General features: G+C 34.4%; 1 long non-coding RNA gene across 1 annotated transcript; it reads left to right on the forward strand.

Annotated features, from left to right (window-relative positions):
• The first annotated feature begins 1,712 nt into the window (after positions 1 to 1,712).
• LOC122117078 lies at positions 1,713 to 21,670 on the forward strand. The gene is made up of 3 exons (XR_006149086.1): positions 1,713 to 1,793; positions 15,403 to 15,407; positions 21,658 to 21,670. It is a non-coding gene; the product is annotated as an uncharacterized LOC122117078 (long non-coding RNA).
• The last annotated feature ends 819 nt before the right edge of the window (positions 21,671 to 22,489 follow it).

Raw genomic sequence — 22,489 nt, forward strand, 5'->3', positions numbered from 1 at the left:
GCTAAGAATTGTTTTTGTTATTCAGGTCTTTTATTGTCCCATATGAATTTTTAGATTACTTCTTCTATTTCATTCAAGAATGAGGTTGGGATATTGATGGATTTGTAGATAGCCTTTGGCAGAGTTGCCATTTTCTTTTTCTTTTTCTTTTTTTTTTGTGTGTGTGTGGTTGTGGGGCTTGAACTCTGAGCCTGGGCACTGTCGCTCAGCTCTTCAGTTCAAGGCTAGTGCTCTACCACTTGAGCTACAGTTCTACTTCCAGTTTTCTGATGGTATAGTAGAGATAAGAGTTTCATGGACTTTCTTGCCAGGGTTGCCTTTGAACAGTGATCCTCAGATCTCAACCTCTTAAGTATCTAGGATTACAGGCGTGAGCCATCAGTGCCCAGCTAGATTTGCCATTTTCATGATGTTAATTCTCTCAGTCCAGGATCATGGGAGGTTTTTCCACTTCTGCTTTAATTTCTTTTCTCAGGCTTTTAAGTGTTTTCCCCATAAAAGCCCTTCACTTCAGTTAATTCCTCTGTATATTATTTTTTATGGGGGTTATTACAAAGGGAATAACCCTTTGTTATCTGTGCTTTTCTCATTATTGGCATACAGGAAAGCCATTGATTTTTGAGGTTTAATTTTATACTTGCTACTTTGCCAAAGTTTCAAATAAGCTCGAATAACTTTGGGACTGGAGTCCATGGAATTCTTTAAACACAAGATCATGTCATCTGCAAAGAGGGATAGTTTTACTTCATCTTTCCCTATTTGGATCCCCTTTATATTTACATCTTGTCTTGTTACTCTAGTTAGTAATTTGAATAGGAGTGTTCCTGAATTTAGAGGAAATGTCTTTAGCTTTTTGTCATTAAGTATAAGGTTTGCTGTAGGTTTGTCATACACAGCCTTTATTATATTGAGGAATGTTCTATGCATTCTTAGTTTTTCTAGAGCTTTCATTATAAAGGGGTGTTGGATTTTGTCAAATGCTTTTTCTGTGTCTATTGAGATGATTATGTGGTTCTTATCCTTGCTCTTGTTGATATGATGAATTACATTAATTGATTCGTGTATATAGAACCAGTTTTGCATTCCCTGAAACAAATCATGTTTGATCATGGTATGTGATTTTTTTTATGAATCGTTTAGGTTGATTGGCCAGAATTTTGTTGACAAGTTTTGCATCTATGTTTTTCAAAGAAATGGGTCTATAGTTCTCTTTCTTGGATGAGTCCCTGTCTGGTTCTGGGATGAGGTTTATGCTGGCTTCATAGAAAGAGTGAATTTTCACTTTCAGTTTCATTGAAGAGTTGGGGGAATATAAGTCTGATTTCTGCTTTGAAAACCTTGTAGAATCCAGCTATGAATCCATCTGGTCCTGGGCTTTTCTTGGAGGGGAGGTCACTCATTGCTGTTTCTATTTCAATGCTTGATGTGGGTCTGTTTAGTTGATTTAAATGTTCTTAGTTTAGTTTGGGCATATCAATATTTGCTAGAAATCCTTCCATTCCTTCCATATGCTCAGATTTCATGGCATAAAGGTTTGAGAGTATTGTCTTATAAAGTTCTGAATCTTGGTTGTTTCTGTGGTGATACTTCCATTCTCATCTCTGAGTTTGTTTATTTGTGGGTACTCAATTCTTTTTCTGGTATGATTTGCTGAAAAGCTGCCAATTTTGTTAATATTTTCAATTTGATGTTTCCATGATTTTTTTGAACTCTAATTCTGATTTAATTATAATTATTTGTTTCTGTCTAATGGATTGGAGTTTAGCTGGTTGCTCTTTGTCAAGGAGCTTCAAGTACCCCATTAAATTGTTGGTTTGAGATCTCTCCAATTTGTTGATGTTGGAACTCTGAACTATAACTTTTCCTCTAAATACTTCCTTTGCTGTGTCCAAGAGAAGCTCATACTTTCTATGTTAATTTTTGTTTAATATCATGAACATTTGAATTTCCTTTCTAATCTCTTGCATGACCATCTTGTGGTTCAACAGTGTTTTGTTCAGTCTTCATGTGTTACAGGATTTTCTTTGGTGGCTTTTGGTGTTGAATTCCAATCTTATTCCTATGTGCTCTGAGAGAATGCAGGACATAATTTCAATGTTTCTGAATTTGGACAGACTAGATTTATGACATAAAATGTGGTCTGTTTTGGAGAATGTTCCATGTGCTGCAGAAAAGAATGTGTATTCTGATGCTGCTGGGTGAAATATGCTGTGGATGTCTGTTAGGTCTAGTTGGTCTATCCAGTTGTTTAGATCTGAGGTTTGTCTGTTGAGTTTTTGCTGGGTTGATCTATCCATGGGGAGAGTGTTGTGTTAAAGTCCTCAACAATCAACGAGTTTGTATCTATGTATGAGTTTTAGGAAAATAGTGTTTCTTGGATGAATTTGGGTGCTCCAGTATTTGGTAAATAGATGTTAGGAATTCTTATATTCTCCTGTAGTAGCAATCCCTTTATTAGTACATAAGATCCTTCTTTATCTCTCCTTTCTAATTTTAATTTGAAGCTATTTTATCTGATATTGGGATTGTAACTCATACCTGTTTATTGGGGCTGATTGCTTGATAGATTTTGTTACAGTCTCACTTTCAGAGTATGTTTATTTTTGTGGGCGTGGTGTGTCTCTTGAAGGCAGCACATAGAAGGATCTTGCTTTTTGATACAAATAGACAATCTATGATGTTTAATTGGAGAGTTGTGTCCATGAATATTGAAAGTTAGTATTGAGAGGTGTTTGGTAGTTCCTGCCATGTTATCCACCTTCTTGGGGGCCTACTGAGTTCTTGATACGATTGTCTGTTTCTATGTTTCGAGGATGTTTATTGGCCTTTATCAGACTTTTGTTGGTTTTCTTTGTGTAGGACATCTTTAATTATCTTTTGTAATGTCAGTTTAGTGGAGATATATTATTTCAATTTTGCTTTGCTCTGGAAGGTTTGTATTTGCCCCTGCATTATGAAAGAGAGTTTAGCTTGGTACAGTATTCGTGGTTGACAGTTGTTTTCCTTTAGGATAGCATATATCATTCCAGGCTCTTCTTGCTTTCATGGTCTCTGTGGAGAAATCTGTAGTTTTTCTGATTGTTTTTCCCTTTATAGGTGATTGATCTTTTCTCTTTGATAGTTTTAAGTATCCTTTCTTGGGTTTCTATTGATCCTGTGAGATTGCAATATGATGGTGGGAAGTCCTATTCTAGTCTGGTCTATTTGGGGTTCTTAAGGCTTCTTGGGTATGAATGGGTCTATCTTTTTGTATGTTTAGGAAGTTCTCTGCTAGGATTCTGTTAAATAAATTTCCTAGTCCTTTAGCTTCTGTGTCTAGGCCCCTTTTATTACCCATTAGCCTTAATTAGGCCTTCTGATGAATGGATCTATTATATTTCTTGGACTTGTTTTGGATACTTGTCTGTTCTTTCTCTGTAATATCTAGGCTATCTTCAATCACAGAAATTTGATCTTCTGCATGGTCTAACCTACTGTCAAGACTTTCTACTTTGTTTTCTATTTCCTTTCTTTCTAATTGGACAGATTTGATCACTTCAATTTCTTTGTTGAAGCTTTGTTTTAGATCTTCTATGGGCTTTTTTACCTCCTTGATTTGGTTTTTTGTTTCCCTTCAGGTAGAATTAATCAGCTTTCTGTTTGTGGATTCCATGCATTCCTCTATTAACCTTTGGTTATCTTCATCACACTCACACGTGCTCCATCATGGGAGCAGAGAGCCTTTTACAGGCTTTCAGTTTTCATTCAGCATGTTTTCCAGTAGTGTTCATAGAGCATTATGAGAATTTTCCTCTGGATTATTCATTAACTGCTCTGTTGCCTGTTTATCATGAGTGGTTGTTGAAATTCCCTCACCATTTTTTTGCCTTGTTCTGTGCAACTGGGTATGAAAGCAAAACCATTCTATGCTAGAACACTATTTTAAGGCAAGCATCAAACCAGAGTCCTGTAGTTGCACAGATTTTTTTTTGACATAATAAAAATGAGTACAGATAGAATCTAGCTCAACAACAAACAACTAGGGATCAATGGACTAAGAAAATCAAAGACAGAGCCTGGAGACCAGAAATTAAGAGGTTTAGGGAGAATTGGGAAGATAAATTTTAAGATTAGAGGAATGCAGGGAAAGTAACAAAGAGAGGGAAGATAACTAAGACCTAAATTCAGAGACAGAAAAAGAGAGAAAAAAGTGGAAAAGAAACTTACAAAGAAGAATAACCAATAAAAATGAAAAATCCTTAAAAAATTCTATAAGTATAAAGAAATAATACTACAATGAAAGGAACTAAGATTGAGAAATTGAGAATTAAATAATTGATAACTGAATTAAGTATGCCCCAAATTTAGGATCTGGCCTAATAATCAATGATGACTACATATCTGGGAATGAACAGAACAGCAATTAAGTAGAGTGAAAAAAGAAAAAAAATACCAAAAGGGAAAAGGAAAAAGAAGAAAAAAAAGAAAAAAAATAATGAAGAAAGTAGAAAAAAAATAAATACATAGAAAAAAGAATTCTTTGCTTTATTTGGAGATTTTGTGTCTACCCTGTATCAGTAACCAGTTCCTTGGTGGAGTGTCTGATTTGCTTGTGGTGTTTGGTTTTTCTGTGGCTTAGTTGGTTTATTAAATCAGTTTGTTTGAGCAGGAAAAAGCAGGGGGTTTTGTGTTACTACTCCGAGATTAGTTCTGTGGGAGGGTCATCTCCTTTGTGAGTCTCTTGGGAGATGATTGCTTACTCTATCTTGGAGTTGCTTTCAGGGAGTTTGAATGTGGGTAGGATTGTGGCTTGTCTATAATTAGTAGCTTTTCCTGAAAGGCTAGCTCCTGAGACACCCTGAAGCCCAACCTGGAGCCACTCTCAGGATTTAGCCAGATCCAGTTTTGAATTGTTTATCTTTTAACCTCCAGCAGGTAGGACAGCTTCTTGAGATGCAGAGGGACAACCTGCCTCTAGCTGTGTTTACCCAGGGAAGAAAGTCATCACGCCCTGAGTGGGGCTCCCCCCCCCCTTGGGCGGGGCTTCCCCTACTTGGGCAGGGTAACTTTCCCCTAAGTGGAGCTGAGTTCTGCAGGTCAGGTTCCTTTGCCTTATTGAAAAGTGGCTCTGAATTGTCTATATCTAAGATGTGAGTTAGAGTTATCTGCTAGCTGCTCTGACTCAGTCTTTGCCATTATCAAACATGGCATTCTTCTTGGTTGGTGGGTAAGGGGTTACCTTCTAAATACTGTTCTGTGAGAAGGAGTGGGAATGTCTTGTGGGGTACTCATGACTTTCCCTTACTTTTCAGGCCATCCACGGTCTGTGTCTGTCTGTGGTCAACAGGATGAAGATTTCTGTTCCTTGTCAGTTCACACTGGCTATGAGTAGAAGCTGCTCTCACTCATCCCTGGTGCCTTTGTCCCAGGCTGTGTCTGTTGATATGGTGGCAGTAGAGGCCACTGCCTCTGTTATTACTGTGGTCACCAGCGAGTGCTCAAATCTGTCTTCTTAAGTAGACTGCCTGATTTTTTTTTTTTCCTCTCTGGCCAAACTCTCTGTACTATGACTGCAAACTTGGTGTGACTCTCTAGCCTTGGCCTTTTCACTGGAACACTAAAACTGGTTTCTTCGAGAGTGAGTTGAGTTACACTCCAGTTACTCCTCCACCATCTTCCTCCAAATCCCTATTTTATATTTTTTGTTGTGACAAAATAATTTTTAAGCATTGAGACCCATTAACTGTTTTTTTAATTTTTATATTTTAATTTTTTTTTAAAAAAATTTAGCATTGTTCAGGTGATGTACAGAGGGTTACAGTTACAAAAGTAAGGTAATAAGTACATTTCTTGTCAAGTTTGTTTCTTAATAGAATTGTAAATATGTTTTTCAACTTTTTCTCTTTATTTTAGAAATAGTTTATTTAGCTTTGTATCATTTCTTTGGCTTTCTGTGGATGATATGTGTCAAAGCCCGACTCCATTATGATTTTAACTTTTCTCTCACAGTTTTATATTCTTTGAGTTCTTTTTCTACATGCAACTTTCCTATATTTTATATCTTATCTTGGTATTGTCTGACTTCTGCTTCAATTTTATAAAGAAAATAATGCTATCTATTTTAGAAGATGTCAAATATGTTTTTGAATATTTTTGTATTCATCACTCATAAATAAATCACTTCTGATTCATTCACCCTAAAATATATACAATAACCTTCCCTATCTTTATTCTGCTATAGTTCTTGTTTGTTCTTTCTAGATATTTGATATATAATGCATTAAGCTCTGTGAACAATAGAGGTTTGTAAAGACAAACTGTGCAAGACAATTCTGTAGATATTAACAGACTCTGGATTATGAAAAAGGAACCCGGTTATGTACTGGCACAGTGACATGTATCTGTATGTACTACAGATTTTATGGTGAAGATTAATGAACCCATTTCAGTCTTAAATTTTTATTTGTATTGAGATTTGTCTTGATTTATTCCTTATCACTGTGAACTTAGTTACATTTTCTCACCTATTCTTTCATTAGAAATCATTGATATCAGTAAGTTTAATGAGATGAACAGTAAATAGTATTCTGATTCTCTTTATATGTCCTTTTCCTAAATGCACCACCAATATGCATGATCCTGTGTTAGTGCACACATACACATACACATGCACATCAGAAAAATAGAGAAAAAGATGAAAAGTTTTCATACTGCTGGAGCTTCATTTGTGGGAGAAATAATATTGGCATGACTATGGGAATAATTCTAGTAACTTCATTAATTGCTTCCAATCTTTTATATCTTTGTAACAAACAAAGTTGGAGTCAATGGAGAAGGTCAAAAAGATTTTTACCTTCTTGTAGATTGAGAAATTTGTAAAGTTTCTTGAGCTAAATCTCTATTTTATAACCATTCTCTGTGTAGAATAATTTGCTTCATGTTCCATTCAGAGATAAAGAAGGAGAGAAAGAAAGAGAGAGGGGAAGGAAAGAAGGAAGAAAGGAAAGAAAGGTTTTGAGACCTTGCATCAGGGAAAAACAGTTTTAAACTTAGATTTAGAAAAAACAATCTAATAATCAATCTATATTATAAATATAAATATATGCTGATAAGCATGGTTTATAAAGATGCAATGTCAGTTATAATTGTATGAAAAAGAAATAGTAACCCCAAAGAAAATGGTCAACTATAACAATGGTCGCATAATAGCATATTATATATTTCTTTAAGACCTATCCATCAGGTAAATTTGATAAAATGTTAAGTTCAAAAGAGAATATTTGAAACATATTTTATTAGGCAACTCTTAGTGATGTGGTAATAGAATGATATAGCTAACATCAGAGAGCATAGTTTATGAGAATAACAAATGTACAAATACTCAATTTTTAAAAAGAGAATTTTTTTCAATACATTCAAAATTGAAAGACTTTAATCCCACGTGCCAGGAAATTTCAAATAACTTGGTCTCTCTCTCTCTCTCTCTCTCTCTCTCTTTCTTTCTCTCTCTCTCTTAATCTTTCTCATTATTTACTTGCCTTTGAATCTTTCTCTCTTCATACAATTCAAACTGTGATGCTGAATCAAAAAACTTAAGTTTGAGATTATAATCTCATTTTGGTTTCTGTTCATAGCATCTTTCAGCATCAGGGCATTGGGAAGACTGCAAGCATAGTTTTCAAAAAATTAGAAAAGCAAAGTGACTGAAGAGGTAATGTTCACAAACTCCTTCCTACCTTGTTTATACTTGATGTAAAACCTTTTCCCAGAACACTTTTTTAGAAAGCATTTCTTAGAATGTGTCGAGTTCACCAGAGAATTCAGAATCTACGTAGATTAAATTTTTGCAGTTTTGTTAAATTGAAAATTAATAGATATGGAAGTTTATTGTAAAATATAGGGCTTCAAAATGTTAATGTACTAAAAGAACATTTGGTTGATTCTTCAGCCACTACCACTCATTGATTTCTTGGAATTCTTGACTCATAATGCATCATGGTTATATTCTAAATAAATAGCTTCTGTTCCCGGAGTTATCCTTCTAACTGCTTATTGGCATCAATCATTTTTAAAAAGCAGAATTAGACAGCACTTGTACAAATGTACTTCATCTGTGGAGCATATTAAGCAGGCATTTCAGATGCTCTGTTAAAAAAAAAGGACCATGATAATTGATAGACATAAAAACTTAACACCAAAGAAATTGGTTGATGTAATATTGTTTGCTAATTACATTTGCTATTTATGTGTAGATACCTATCTTTAAAAGTTGACCAAAGTGAATCTTGAGTATTAACCATTGTGTTCAAGCATTTTATGTCACAAAAAGTAGTACTTTACAGGCATTGCTTTCTATATATGCACACATCATATTGCTGGATTTACTGTTTATAAATCATAGACCTAATACAATAAAGGGATGGTAAGTATTTTATGTTCTTAGAAGAAGCAACTACCCATATTTAGGTTTAGATAACTTTTTGCTCACCCAAATAGTGCACTAATAATTTCAATGAAGAATAAAACCATACTGCTAATTTTATACTCCTAATAAGTAGTCAGTAGTCTGAGTTTCAAAGGATCATGTTTCTAAGCCAGTATGGACAGAAAACTGCATGAAACTCTAACTTCAATTACCTAACAAAAAGCTAAGCAAAAATTGTGGGTCAAGGGCTAGAGTGTTAGTCATGAGTAAAGCAAGCTGAAAGAGTGCAAGGATCTGAGTTAAATTCCCAGAGTGCAGAAAAAAAGTGTGAAATCATTACAAATGTATGCATTATAGCCTCAAAGACAGACATTAAAGTCACAATTATTTTCACTAATACTACAGATAACTTAGAATCACATTTTCTAATTACCCATTCATCAAGACTGCTATTTTGTAGTTATGTTTTACTGGCTTCTTATGGTTCATATCATTTCCTTAACTTTATTTTATTTATTTATTTTTGTTTTGTCGGTCATGGGGCCTGAACTCTGAGCCTGGGCACTGTACTTGAGCTCTTCAGCTCAAGGCTAGCGCTCTACCACTTAAGCAGCAGCACCACTTCCGGCTTTCTCTTTTTTTATGTGATGCTGAGGAATGGAACCTAGGGCCTCATGTATGTAAGGCAAGCACTCTATGACGGAAATTCCAAAACAAAACAAACATCTAATCTAATTAAAAATAAACATAATGAGAATACTTAGTTCCGTTTTGTGGTATTTACAAGATTAGTTGGCTTTTCCTACGAAATTGACATAAAGTTTTATCATATCTTAGGGTATTCAACTTGAAATCTCTTCAAGGACTCCCAGGATGCTCTTACTGCAAAACACAAATCATGTAATCAGTTTGCTCTTATTCATTGTCAACTGACAGGAGATCATCATAAAAACACCCTCTGAAACTCAACTCCACATCTAATTTTTAGATGACCTGACCTCCTTGCCTTTCCTTGTTTTGTGAAGTACTACTTGGAAACCACAATATTTCATAGATAAGATATTGGAACGTGGCAATATACTTTAAATTGATATTTACATTGCTTATTTTAGTCATGCTTATTCTAATTATTTCTATTAATCTCACTTCAGCATTGGAATTTCTAGTTCATTAGATGCCATTAATTAATTAATTATTTTGCTAGTCATGGGGGCTGAACTCTGGGCCTGGGCGCTGTCCCTCAGTGCTTCAGCTCAAGGGTAGTGCCCTACTACTTGAGCTACAGGGCCACTTCTGTGTTTTTTCTGCTTTTGTAGTCTGAGGCAAGTACTCTAACACTGAGCCAACTTCCCAGCCTCTAATTATTTTTTTTAGTTGACTGTACTTTAAAATCTCATTAATAAATATTAACTATCAATTTTTGTAATCTCAGAGTTATTCAGTATATATTAATTCCCTCCAAATACAAATCGATATTCTTTTTTTTTATTTTAATTTTTATTTTTTGTGAACACACTGTACAGAGGGGTTACAATTACATGGGCAAGATAGTGAGTACATTTCTTATCAAGCATTGCAGCCTCCTCCTTTGTTTACCCTTCACATCCCTTTCCAGCCTCCCCCCGCCCCCCAAACCAATCATCCCCCCCCCACCAAAATTGTAAAGTTCGTTTTTGACATGACAACTTGTACTTCTCATAGTTGCATTGGGTCCACCTGTATCCTTAAATGACTTGTTTTTCCCCATCTCCTCCACAAATTATACTGACATCAAATATAGTGAAAGCAGGGGTTATACTGTGGGGGGAGGGACATACAAAGCTACAAAGAAATAATCTTATAAATGAGTTAGAAACAAATGCATGAAAGAAAAAAACATTTAAAATACATATCTAAGGGTTCATTTTCCTAATATCACATTATCTGACCTTTCCTGCTTGACTCATACACATACTAGATATTGCAAATAAGGGAAACCATGGGACCTATGTTTCTTTGGGCTTGGCTTACTTCACTTAATATAATTTTTTCCAAGCCTTTCCATTTCCTAACAAATGGGGCAATGTCATTCTTTCTGATGGAGGCATAGAATTCCATTGTGTATATATACCACATTTTCTTGATCCATTCATCTACTGAGGGGCATCTGGGTTGGTTCCATATCTTAGCTATGGTAAATAATGCTGCAGTAAACATAGTTGTGCTGGTAGCTTTAGTGTGGTCTTGTTTGTAAACATTAGGGTAAATGCCCAAAAGTGGGATTGCTGGGTCATAGGGGAGCTCTATGTGAAGTCTTCTCAGGAAACTCCATACTGCTTTCCAAAGTGGTTGAACAAGTTTACACTCCCACCAACAATGAAGTAAGGTTCCCTTCTGTCCACATCCCCTCCAGCATCTGTTGTTGGTAGAGTTCTTGATTATAGCCATTCTAACTGGGGTGAGGTGGAATCTCAATGTTGTTTTGATTTGCCTTTCTTTTATGGCTAGGGAGGTTGAGCATTTCTTCATGTGTCTATTGGCCTCCTCCTTTCTTCTTCAGAGAAGTTTCTCTTCAAGTCTTTAGCCCACTTATTTATTGGGCAGTTGTTTCTTTGAGGATTTGTTGTTGCAAATCGATATTCTTATGTGTTTTGCTCTGACTTATTTTTCTCAGAAACAAATCTTGATCTTAAAACATTGCATCACTGTGTGACAAATAGTCTTCAAAGCTTTCAAGTACACCCACACAAGGAGAAGCTGTAACAGTTTGAAAAGTCAAAGTAGATATGTGAAATAAATTTAATTAGATGAAAAAAAGAAAAGAAAAAAAAAAGAAAAGAAAATCGGAATAAATTCCATACTTTAGTTAATACTAATATACAAATTAGTTATATTTGGAAATTATAATTTCTTTACATTACAAAGATTTTTGTATTGTATACACATATACATGGAAGAAGACATAAAGCCTACTTGTACAACATGGGAGTAAAACAAAGAAAAGAAAACCTGTGAAATATCTTGTTTATAGGAACAATACCTATGAATCAAATGGCACTCAATTATTTTCTTAAATATTCTTAATAAAAATTATTAAACCATAATCTTTTTTTCCTGGTAGTAAAGATATTCTAAAAAATGTTGAGTAATATGTCTAAGTGCAAAGGTAATTTATTACTAAATAAGAAAAGTTTATATTCGGGGTCTTTTATTGTTCCATATGAATTTTTGGATTGCTTCTTCTATTTCCTTGGAGAATGAGGTTGGGATATTGATAGGTAACACATTGAATTTGTAGATAGTCTTTGGCACAAGATATTTTATCTTTCTGTTGTTCTTTTTAGTGAACTTAAAATGTACTATGTGATATTTTTCGTTGTTGTTTCTTGGTATCATCTTCCCCCGAGGTACAACCCCTGTTGTCACTGTATTTGATTCCAGTGTCCTGCATCTTTTATATACATTTTTTCTAATTTGGGGAGGGGAAGGAAAATAACAAAATGCTGAAATAAGGGTAAACGATGATCCATTGTAACAAGATGTAAAAGACACTAAGTTGAAAACGAACTTTACAACTTTGGGTGGGGGAAGGGAGCAGAGGGAGGAGTTGGGGAGGTGGGGAGGAAAGGGATGGTAGGGGAAAAACAAAGGAGGGGGTAACAATGCTAGATAGGAATGGACTAATTACCTTGCTCATGTAACTGTAACCCCTCTGTACAGTATCTTTACAATAAAAATATATAAAAAGAATAAAAAAGAAAAGTTTATAGACCAAGATATTTGACTTTTAAATATATATTTTTTCTTTAAAATAATACATTAATCAGAACAAGGCATCCAAATACATAGAAGGTCATACAAATGTTAGGATTAACAATTGTGTCATTGTATGAAACAACAAAATCTTTCGGTACATAATATTTAATATCTACTATCATCTAACATCTACCCATGAAGCTGTTGTAGAATGTATATATCAGTTGTGTCAAGCACTGATAAAAATGTTCATTTAAAACTTGGGTTATTCATGGTTTAGAGGTTCAGCATCTTTGAAGAGTGGCTATGAAAAAAATGAAGTATTCACACATGGATGTAAATGGAGAATCAGGGGAATGGAGACCTTGATCTTTAATTCTTGGACATTACAAAGTCAACAGTTTACTATCCACTATTTATTTAGATACAAATCCCACTGTTTTATCAAACAGACAATTATTACTTTTGTAGAGCTCCTTTGTCCTAGTTGTATTTCCAACATGTGATCAAAAACCCCAAAGATTCACAGTCTTCATAATGAGTGTAATATATTATTTATTTATTTATTTTTTATATTTTTGTTGGTCATGGGACTTGAACTCTGGGCTTGGGCGCTGTTCCTCAGCTCTTCAGCTCAAGGCGAGCACTCTGCAGTTTGAGCCACAGAGCCACTTCCAGTTTTCTGATGTTTTATTGGAGATAAGAGTCTCACCGACTTTCCTGCCCTGGCTGGGTTTGAACCGTGTTCCTCAGATTTCAGCCTCCTGAGTAGCTAGGATTACAGGCTAGTATTTATTTTTAAATTCTAGTCTTTCCATGTTGAAATTATTAAAACAGAATCTTTGATGATAGAACTGATTTGATTGGCCAGTGGCCAACATGGCCACATCCATATCAACTAGTGTGTATTTTCTCTTTATCACTGACAGGTCCTTGTAAGGACATACACGTGGTTGTGCTATGTAAGGTTGAAAGTAAAGTTGTCACACACTTTGTTTTCCACAGGTAAATCTAGTGCATGAGTGATGAAATTTTTATCCTATGGTCTGTAAATTAAAAGACAAATGGGTAGAATTTCTTCAGTCTAATGCTTTCCCAACTGAGCTATTTTGGCGACCTCTTAGAATTTCTTTCTATAAATTTATTGATACCAAGATGCATGCAAAATATCTTTTGCTAGCCATGATTAAATGCATTAAAAGTAGGAATTTGACACTGCATTATTACCATTTGCTCAAGGGTAGCATTGTACCACTTTAAGCCATAGATCCATTTCCAGCTTTCTGGTAGTTAATTGGAGATAAGTTTCACAGGGACTTAACTTTTCATCCCAGTTGACTTCCAATCATGATCTTCAGATCTCAGCCTTCTGAATAGCTAGGATTACAGACATGATACACTGAATCCCTGCTAATTTTACCATATTTATTAGCTCATATTATATCAGAAGGTTCATTGTAAAATTTTTGTGCATGCTTACAATGTACCTCCAAACTCCCCCTCCTTCTATCTTCTTTATTTCCCCTTTCTCCCTCTTTTAATTTTTTGTATACTTATATTTTTATTGTAAAGATACTGTACAGAGGGGTTACAGTTACATGAGTAAGGTAATGAGTATATTTTCTAACTAGCATTGTTGTTTCCTCCTTTGTTTTTTCCCTGCCATCCCTTCCCTCCCTACCTCCCTGACTCCTGATTCATCCCACTCCCCCCATTGTAAAGTTTGTTTTCAACATAGTGTCTTGTACATCTCATTGTTACAATGTGTCAACCTGTATCCTTATTTCAGCATTTTGTTATTTTCTTCCCCTCCCCAAATTAGAAAAATATATATACAAGATGCAAGGCATTGGAATCAAATACAGTGAAAATAGGGCTTATACCATGGGGGAAGAACATACAAAAGAAATTTAAAAAAATCACACAGTACATTATAAACACTTAGAACTCAAAAAATTAAATACCCCAACAACAAATTCTGAAAGAAACAACTGCCCATGTAATAAGTGGGCTAAAGACTTAAAGAGATACTTCACAGAAGAGAAAATAAGAAATGTCAATAGACACAAGAAGAAATGCTCAACTTTTCTAGTCATAAAAGAAATGTAAACCAAAACAACATTGAGATTCCATCTCACCCCAGTTAGAATGGCTATAGTCAAGAAATCTAATAATAACAGATGCTGGAGGGGATGTGGCCAGAAGGGAACCCTACTACATTCCTGGTGGGAGTATAAACTTGTTCAACCACTTTTGAAAGCAGTATGGAGGTTCCTAAAAAGACTCCACATAGAGCTTCTCTATGACCCAACAATTCTTTCTCCCTTTTTAAAATAATTTAAAAAGATTTTAAAATTCTATTTTCAATATATTGACATTTTAATAATTTTTAATTGCAAAATGTTAAAAATACATGGCATGAAATATCTTAGTTACACTGTAAGTTAGTTAAGTAGGCTTTATTAAACTCATATTTTCTCCAGGTATAGTAAATGGGCTCATTTATATATTATAGGGGTGGAATATTTAGCTATAAACCTGTCAGGATTAGGAAGCATTTCCCTCCTGCATTTGCTGATAATATTGTTTACAATGGTAGGAATTTTCAAATATTATTTTCAAATTTAAATAAGCCCTTGAATTTTGTTTTATAGATTTTTCTAAGGATTTCAGTTAGGATGATTAAATTTCAATGCTTTCCTCAGAGTAATAAGGAAACTAGATGAAAACGGCAGAATGGGTTTAATAAATCATAACAGACTAGGCATCCAACCTCTACAAGCTGTGTATTACTCAAAGACGTTTCAACAATTCCTTTTCTGAATTCAGCTCTGAATCCCTACTTATGTCAACACTGTCATATGGCTTGATAATGACACACCAAACTAAATTAATTGTTATTCTAAAATATCTTAATTTGCAGCCAGTGTTTCAGATAATGACAGCACCAACACACATATAGCTTTGAAATTATGACTTCATCTTTGATCCTTCCATTTCCTGTTATTACTGCTGGAAAACTTAAGAAAAAAAGCATCAGTTATTTCATTTCATTTCTTAGAAATTATCATTATTAAAAATAACTTTAAATTTTGATCTTATAAAATATTGTATGCTTATTGTAGAGAAACTAGAAATTGTAGATAAATTAAGAGATTGAATTATTAATTTTACAAACCATAGAGCATTATAATTAAAATTGTTTTGTGCCCAATATTTAATAAAATCTGTAATACTCTTATCAATGCATACCATTTTAGAAGAAATCGTACATGATGTTAAATGTTTTATAAACATATACTACTGCACTAATTCTTCCAAGATGGCATCTGGTTTTTAGTGTTTGGTTAGTTAAGAGATATACAATTGCTTCCATTAAAAATTGTTTAGTTAAACTTAAAATTTATCTTTATAGAAGTAGCGAATTATGCCATATCCTTAATTGGCCACAATTTGTCTGTATTTATAAGGTTGTAAGTGAATTGACAATTTCTATTATATAAACAAGCTGAGATGATCATTTCAGCTAAATCCTGAAGTATTTTGTCATATGTCACTAAAAATAGTCTTTCCTGGAATGGACAGTTTTGAGGCATTGCACATCGTTTGTGTCTGACTCTGTTTTTCTTTCAATTTCCCACAAATATGTCCCATACATATAAATGTGATGTTAAAGCATTCAAATATGTGGTTTTATATGAGTATTTTTCCCAGTTTTGTGGTTCTGCTAGCTTTAACTCAATGGGTAAAATTCAAGTTATAACTTTATCCATTTTGAATTAACTGTCCATTTTGCCTCATTACATAAGCATATCAGGATTGTTTTTTATTCCTTTAATTTTATCTCCAAGATTAATTATATGTTGGGTAATTTCTCTAAAGACTTTTAAAGACAGGAGGCAAATACAGGCTGTATATGGGAATATGAGCCAATTTTTAAAGAAAAGAAATAGTAAATGAAAGAAAATTTATGGAGAGGAAAAGATAAGGGTCATGAAAAGTTATTAATTTTTCTATCCAAAATTGACTTTTGTCTTCTATTGCTTTCAATTGTTTTTCTTTGCAAAACAAATTCAAAATAGTTTCATTGACACTCAAAAATGTGAAGTACAGCCAAGTGCCGGTGGCTGCTGAGATCAGGCGCCTGAGATCTGATGATTGGGTTCAAAGCAAGCTGGGGCAAGAACATCCGTGAGACACTTATCTCCAATTAAACACCAGAAAATCAGAAGTGGTGCTGTGGCTCAAGTGGTTGAGCACTAGCCTTAAGCTGAACAGCTCAGGGACAGTGCCCAGACTCAGAGTTCAAGCCCCATTACTGACAAAAAACAAAATAAAATGAACTTCATGCAATTAAGAAACACTATTTTATTATACAGAATGTGTATCTTTTTGCATACATTCTTGTACATAAAAAAGAAATTTTTGAGGGCTGGGAAGGTGGCTCAGTGGTAGAGCGCTTGCCTTGCATGCATGAGGCCCTGGGTTTGATTTCTCAGCACCACATAAACAGAAAAAAAAAAGCCAGAAGTGGCGCTGTGTCTCAAGTGGTAGAGCGCTAGCCTTGAGTGAAGAGCTGAGGGACAGTGCCCAGGCCCAGAATTCAGGCTCCACGACCGGACCCGCCCTCCCCCCCCCCAAAAAAAAAGAAAGAAATTTTTAATTATTAATTCAAGACACCTTCCCAAGAACATGAATACAGTTAGACATTGCCATCTTTCTATGCTATTTTGACTATGACTTCACTGTCATATGTCAACTGCACATTCACATACCAGTAAGTACACCTAATCATCAAAAGGAAAATAAATTATATTGAGAATTTTTATTCACCTCACAGTAATTGTATTCACTCATTTTCACAACTACTTAAATATAATAAAAATAAATTTTAAAATGATCTTAATTTAAATGGTCATGTTTTCTAATTGCTGATTGTTCTTTATTGTGCTTTCTATAATAAATTATGTCCTACAACACTATTGCGCTGCTCAAATGTCAGTATTTTCATGTTATTTCCTAGTAACCTTAAATTCCATCAACTTCAGGAATCAAGTAGCAAATCTGGAGAACCAGGAATGTAGACAAAAACGGATTTATGATTTTGTTGGCATAGTATAAGCTACAGATGAAATTCAAAAGCCATCTGATTTTGTAAATAGAAGAGCTGCATTACAAATGTATTGTCATGGATACTTTTGTGTTAGGATGTACATTTGAGTGGTAGCATGAACAGAAACTATATAGTCTGCAATGTTTAAAATACAGATCTTCATGGAGAAAAAATCTTATTGTTAAGCCCTGTTCTGCATCAATAGTTTTAAAGTGTTAACATAAGCTTTGCTAGATGCAATAAAAGTGAGGAAATCTGTTTAAAGCTAGCTTCATACTTACTTTCCTTGTTACTATAATTTAGGTCATTAAATGCTCAAAAATACTTGTCATGATGTTAATAATGTATCATCACTTTGTTATGTGCTAGTGGGAAAAATTCCTGCCAACAAAGCACTTCGTCCTGGAATAAAAATACTGAAAGAACAGCAGAATGGTTCAATATAAATTGGGAAGGAAAGCATAAAACTGCACATGAGACTCACCCACAAAAATTTAAAATTTATAAATCCAAATCCTCATCTCAGCTCGATTAAATAAAGGCTCTAACACTGGTTAGAGACATGAAATTTGTAGCCCCTATTTGCAGCCAAGAGCTCATTAACTGGCTGGTAATGCAGACTAACATTTGACCAAGTCCCTGTGTGCAGTGGTGTTTGTGACGAGACATGAAGGATAAATAAGATTTAGGGATAATTATGCTTATATGACAGAGTGACCATTTCAGTTATCGACAATACTGTGAGGGAAATATAGTGTGGAAGCTCCTGGATTTATCTAGAATATTGACAGTTTTTTTTTTTAAGATAAATGAGCTTTGGAATAGTTTGTGTTTTGTTTTGTTGATATGTTTTTCATACATATTTTCGTTGGAATTCAAAGACAGAAAGGAGCAAGTGAGGAAGAGGATGAGTTGAGGAAAAGTGTTGGAAGGATGCTGCACAATATGTAATATAATAAAATTCAGCTTCCTAGTTACGTGCATATACAAATTAATTTTTGTTTTAAAATGTTTGAAATTCTTCAAACTAGTTAAAAAACAGTTGTACACTATTGTAGTTTATTCAAATACATAAATGAATGTAATTATAAATTAATCAGGAGGAAGTGAACAGGAAAATAAATTAATTTGAGAGACTCACATTTCTACTCTGCTTGCACTTAGGAAGGACACTATTCTTCACATGGTAACTGGCAGATTTCTAGTTTAGGATAACAGGGTAATTTATTTTCTTCATGCAAATAGCAGAGAACATATTTGTAAAGGAAAAGCTAGATTTCTTTTGTAAACATCTGGAAATACACGAACATGCATTTTGATTTTTACTTTCTTTTGAAATTGAAAAGCATAAACCATAATGGTTGACTTGGAAACAACATCCTTAATAAACTTTTCAGGAAAATAGAACTCTGTCTATCATCAATTCTGAATTTTACATTTTTTGCACAGATTATTATTTAAAATTTTCATATGTCTTCTTTTCCTATCTTATTTTTTAAACATTAAGAAAGAAACCAATGTGTTGTTAAATGTCAAAAATACATTTAAGAAAAAAAAGTGTAGTCAATCATCATATATACAACCGTAAAAATATATTTTCTTTAATTTTGAATTTATTATGGATCAGGCATGTAATGTCAGGAATGTAGATGTGATCGCGAGATGGAGTCCTGTGCCATCAATAAATGAGAAATATCAGAAACGAAGATAATTTTGAATCTGGTGTTACCATGGTGACCTCTTTGACTTTTTGTGATTCCTTCTTCCTAAGCAATTTTCTCCATTTCTGTTCCTTTTAAGTTTGAGTTTTTTTTCTTTTACACACATTGCTGCACATGTGTCAAAGGAAAAATAAGAATTGTTCTGTGAACATTAGTGTCTGCTATATATAATATGTTATGTATATAGTTGCTAAGGGCATATTAAAGGCAATGTTAAGTCATGATATTTACCATAAGAGAATTTACAATCTATTTTAAGATAAAATAAGATATGTGAGCTAAAGATTACATCCCAAACTACCAAGCCAAATCAAGGAATTCTTGACTATATATTAAATAGACACTATTCTTGTGAAATGTGGTTGGATTTATAGGGCTCCGTGTCATGAATTATAGGACAAGGCTCTTTAATATAGTGAACACTCATTTTATGTGTGTGTGTGTTTGAAGCATTTAAAAAAGTCTTCTTGCCCAGAAAAATCTTGTCAATGTTTCTAACTATATGTATACTTGAATATATAAGATTCAAAACAGGGATAACATTATTTAGAAAGGAGAAAGAGTAAACTTGTCAAACCTAAGTTCAGAAATGGGCCTTGGCAATTTACTTCCAGTGTGAGTTATATGATTAAAAATATTACTTAAATCTATTTTCAATAGTATGCTTTTAAATTATGGTTATCTGATAGATACAGGTGTTTAAATTATAGGTATCTGTAAACCAAATCCAAAAGGAACACTTTTGTAACCTTTTAGCATTACTACATGAAATAATGTGTACAGCTTCATCTTCCTCTATGTAAAATGATTTTCTACTATGAACTAAATCTTTATCTTCCTCTACAAATCGTAAATCTAGCCAGATGCAATGGATTACATTTATAATCCCAGCTACTCAGGAGGCTGAGATTAGAAAGTTAGCAGTTTAAGGCAAACCACAGTAAAAATTTACTAAGCAAATAAACTAAACATAACAGTACTTATCTATGACAACAGCTATATGAAACATATATATATGATATATATATATCATATATATATATATATGAGAACCAGTCTAAAAACAGGCCTGAACCCAAAGAAACATAGGTCCCATGGTTTCCCTTATTTGCAATATCAAGTATTTGTCTGAGTCAAGCAGAAAAGGTCAGATAAGGTGATGTTAGGGAAATGAACCCTAAGATATGTATTCAAATTTTTTTCTTTCATGCGACTGTTTCTAACACATTTATAAGATTATTTCTTTGTTGCTTTGTATGTCCCTCCCCCATAGTATAACCCCTGCTTTCACTGTATTTGATGTCGGTATAATTTGTGGAGGGGAAGGGGAAAAACAAATCGTTTAAATAAGGATACAGGTGGACCCATTGCAACAATGAGATGTACAAGTCGTTATGTCGAAAATGAACTTTACAACTTTGGTGGGGGGGAGGGGGAGTTGGGAGGATTGAGTGTGGGGGGGCAGGGGAAGGATGGGAAGGGATGAGAAGGGGAAACAAAGGAGGAGGCTACAATGCTTGATAAGAAATGTACTCATTATCTTGCCCATGTAATTGTAACCCTTCTGTACAGTATTTTCACAATTAAAAAAAAAGAAAAAGAAAACAGGCCTGAATCAAAAAAATTAGCTCCAGACTGTATCTAAACAATAACTAAAGGATTTTAAAAAATTAAAAAAGCTAGAACATGGAATGAGTGATAAAAACCTGAACAAATCCCAGTTCTAGCCTTCCCCTTTAAAATCACATCAGAAGCTAAGACTTTTGTGAGGATATTAAGTTAGATTTGGTAATGGGATGGAGCTCTTGATTGGATTACTGCCCACAGGAAATGAGAGAACATAAGTAGGAAGAGAACCATCACTAGATTGCACCTAACTGTGGACTTTCTGTGACAGATAAGTTTTTATTGTGTAAGCTTCACAGCCTCTGGTTTTCTTTGACGATAGCCCAAAGTGACCACGATGACCTCTTACGGAGAGTCACTTAACCTTGGCACTTAAATCCTTAGAGAATCCTTTACCACCACCACCCCAAATCCTAAATAGTTGGTTCTGCCTCTTATATCTCTTCCCATCTTTTCTTATACACCAACAAGTCCTCCCTTGTTGTTTGGTCAGTCTCCTATGACAGCTGGATCTGGAGTGTGTTCACTCTTTTTCTGGGTAAGGACCCAGATCCTTCACAACCTCTCCCTGGAAGATGTATCATGCTAAATGATATTGAATTTAATTACCTACCCATAGAGTAGTTTATTTTTATTTTATTTATTTATTTTTTGGGTCCGGTCATGGGGCCTGAACTCTGGGCCTGGGCACTGTCCCTCAGCTCTTCAGCTCAAGGCTAGCGCTCTACCACTTGAGCCACAGTGCCACTTCCGGCTTATTTTTTCTTTTTGCTTATGTAGTGCTGAGGAATTGAACCCAGGGCCTCAGGCATGCAAGGCAAGCTCTCTACCACTGAGCCACCTTCCCAGCCCAGTAGTTTATTATTTAATTGTCTGTATTTTCAACATGGAAGGATGATGTTCTCATTGCAAATCACATGCTGAAGCCCACACAGAAAATCTGTGTTTTCAGATGTTTCTCTAATGCCCTATCCTAGTCAATAGCCTAAGAGCTGTTACACGAGAAACCAAGAGCAGTTCACATTGATTTTTAAACATGATATAAATGAGATCATAAGTCATGAAATTTTTTGATGCTAGCTTCTTTTGTTGAAGACAATTCTCATGAGATTCATACATAAGATTATGCTTATCATTAGCTCTTCTACTTGCCCAATGAAGTTTCCAGGCAGTTTACTTAATATATGTGTTTTTCACATTTATTGTATTCTTTTGAGTAAAGCAGAAATATACTTTCTTTTACATGAATATGTGTGCTCACGATATTTTCTTTACATATTTTCCTTTTTTTGACATGTGTATTGCACATTTTGATTTTTTTATTTATCTTTCCTCAAATATGTGTTCTATTTGTGAAGAATTCTTCCTTTGGATGCTTTGATTTAAACATTTCCATTATTCTGTCTTGGAAAATGACTAATCTCTCTTCTTCTATGCTATGACCTAAAATTGGAATGTTCATTGAGCTCTTAGCTTCAGTATTTCAAATGATGGTTCTTAACATTTTGAGAAATGTTTGTGTATAATAGAGTTTTTGCCCCCCTTCAATATTGTATATCTGCCACAGATCATTCATAGCTATGTATAGGATCATTTTTACCACAGCATAGATCTTACATAGACTCGAATGTCTCATTCATTTATTTATTTAGTCCTGAGCTCATGGCATTATTGGAAGGAAGTAAAACCTTTATTAGGAACAGTCCAGTAGAAGAAAAATGGTCATTGGGAAGTTCCTTTGAAAAGGCTACTCAAACATGCTACCCCTTTCTGTCTTTGTGACTGACATGAACTGAGCATCTATCCTCTGTGATAAATGCCACCAAGATGACCTATATTGCACACCCCAAGAAATAACTAAATGGTCATGGATGGAAATCTTTGCTACTG

The sequence above is a fragment of the Dipodomys spectabilis genome, unplaced genomic scaffold (genome assembly GCF_019054845.1).
Source record: "Dipodomys spectabilis isolate Male_0828 unplaced genomic scaffold, ASM1905484v1 ptg000140l, whole genome shotgun sequence".
NCBI lineage: Eukaryota > Metazoa > Chordata > Mammalia > Rodentia > Heteromyidae > Dipodomys > Dipodomys spectabilis.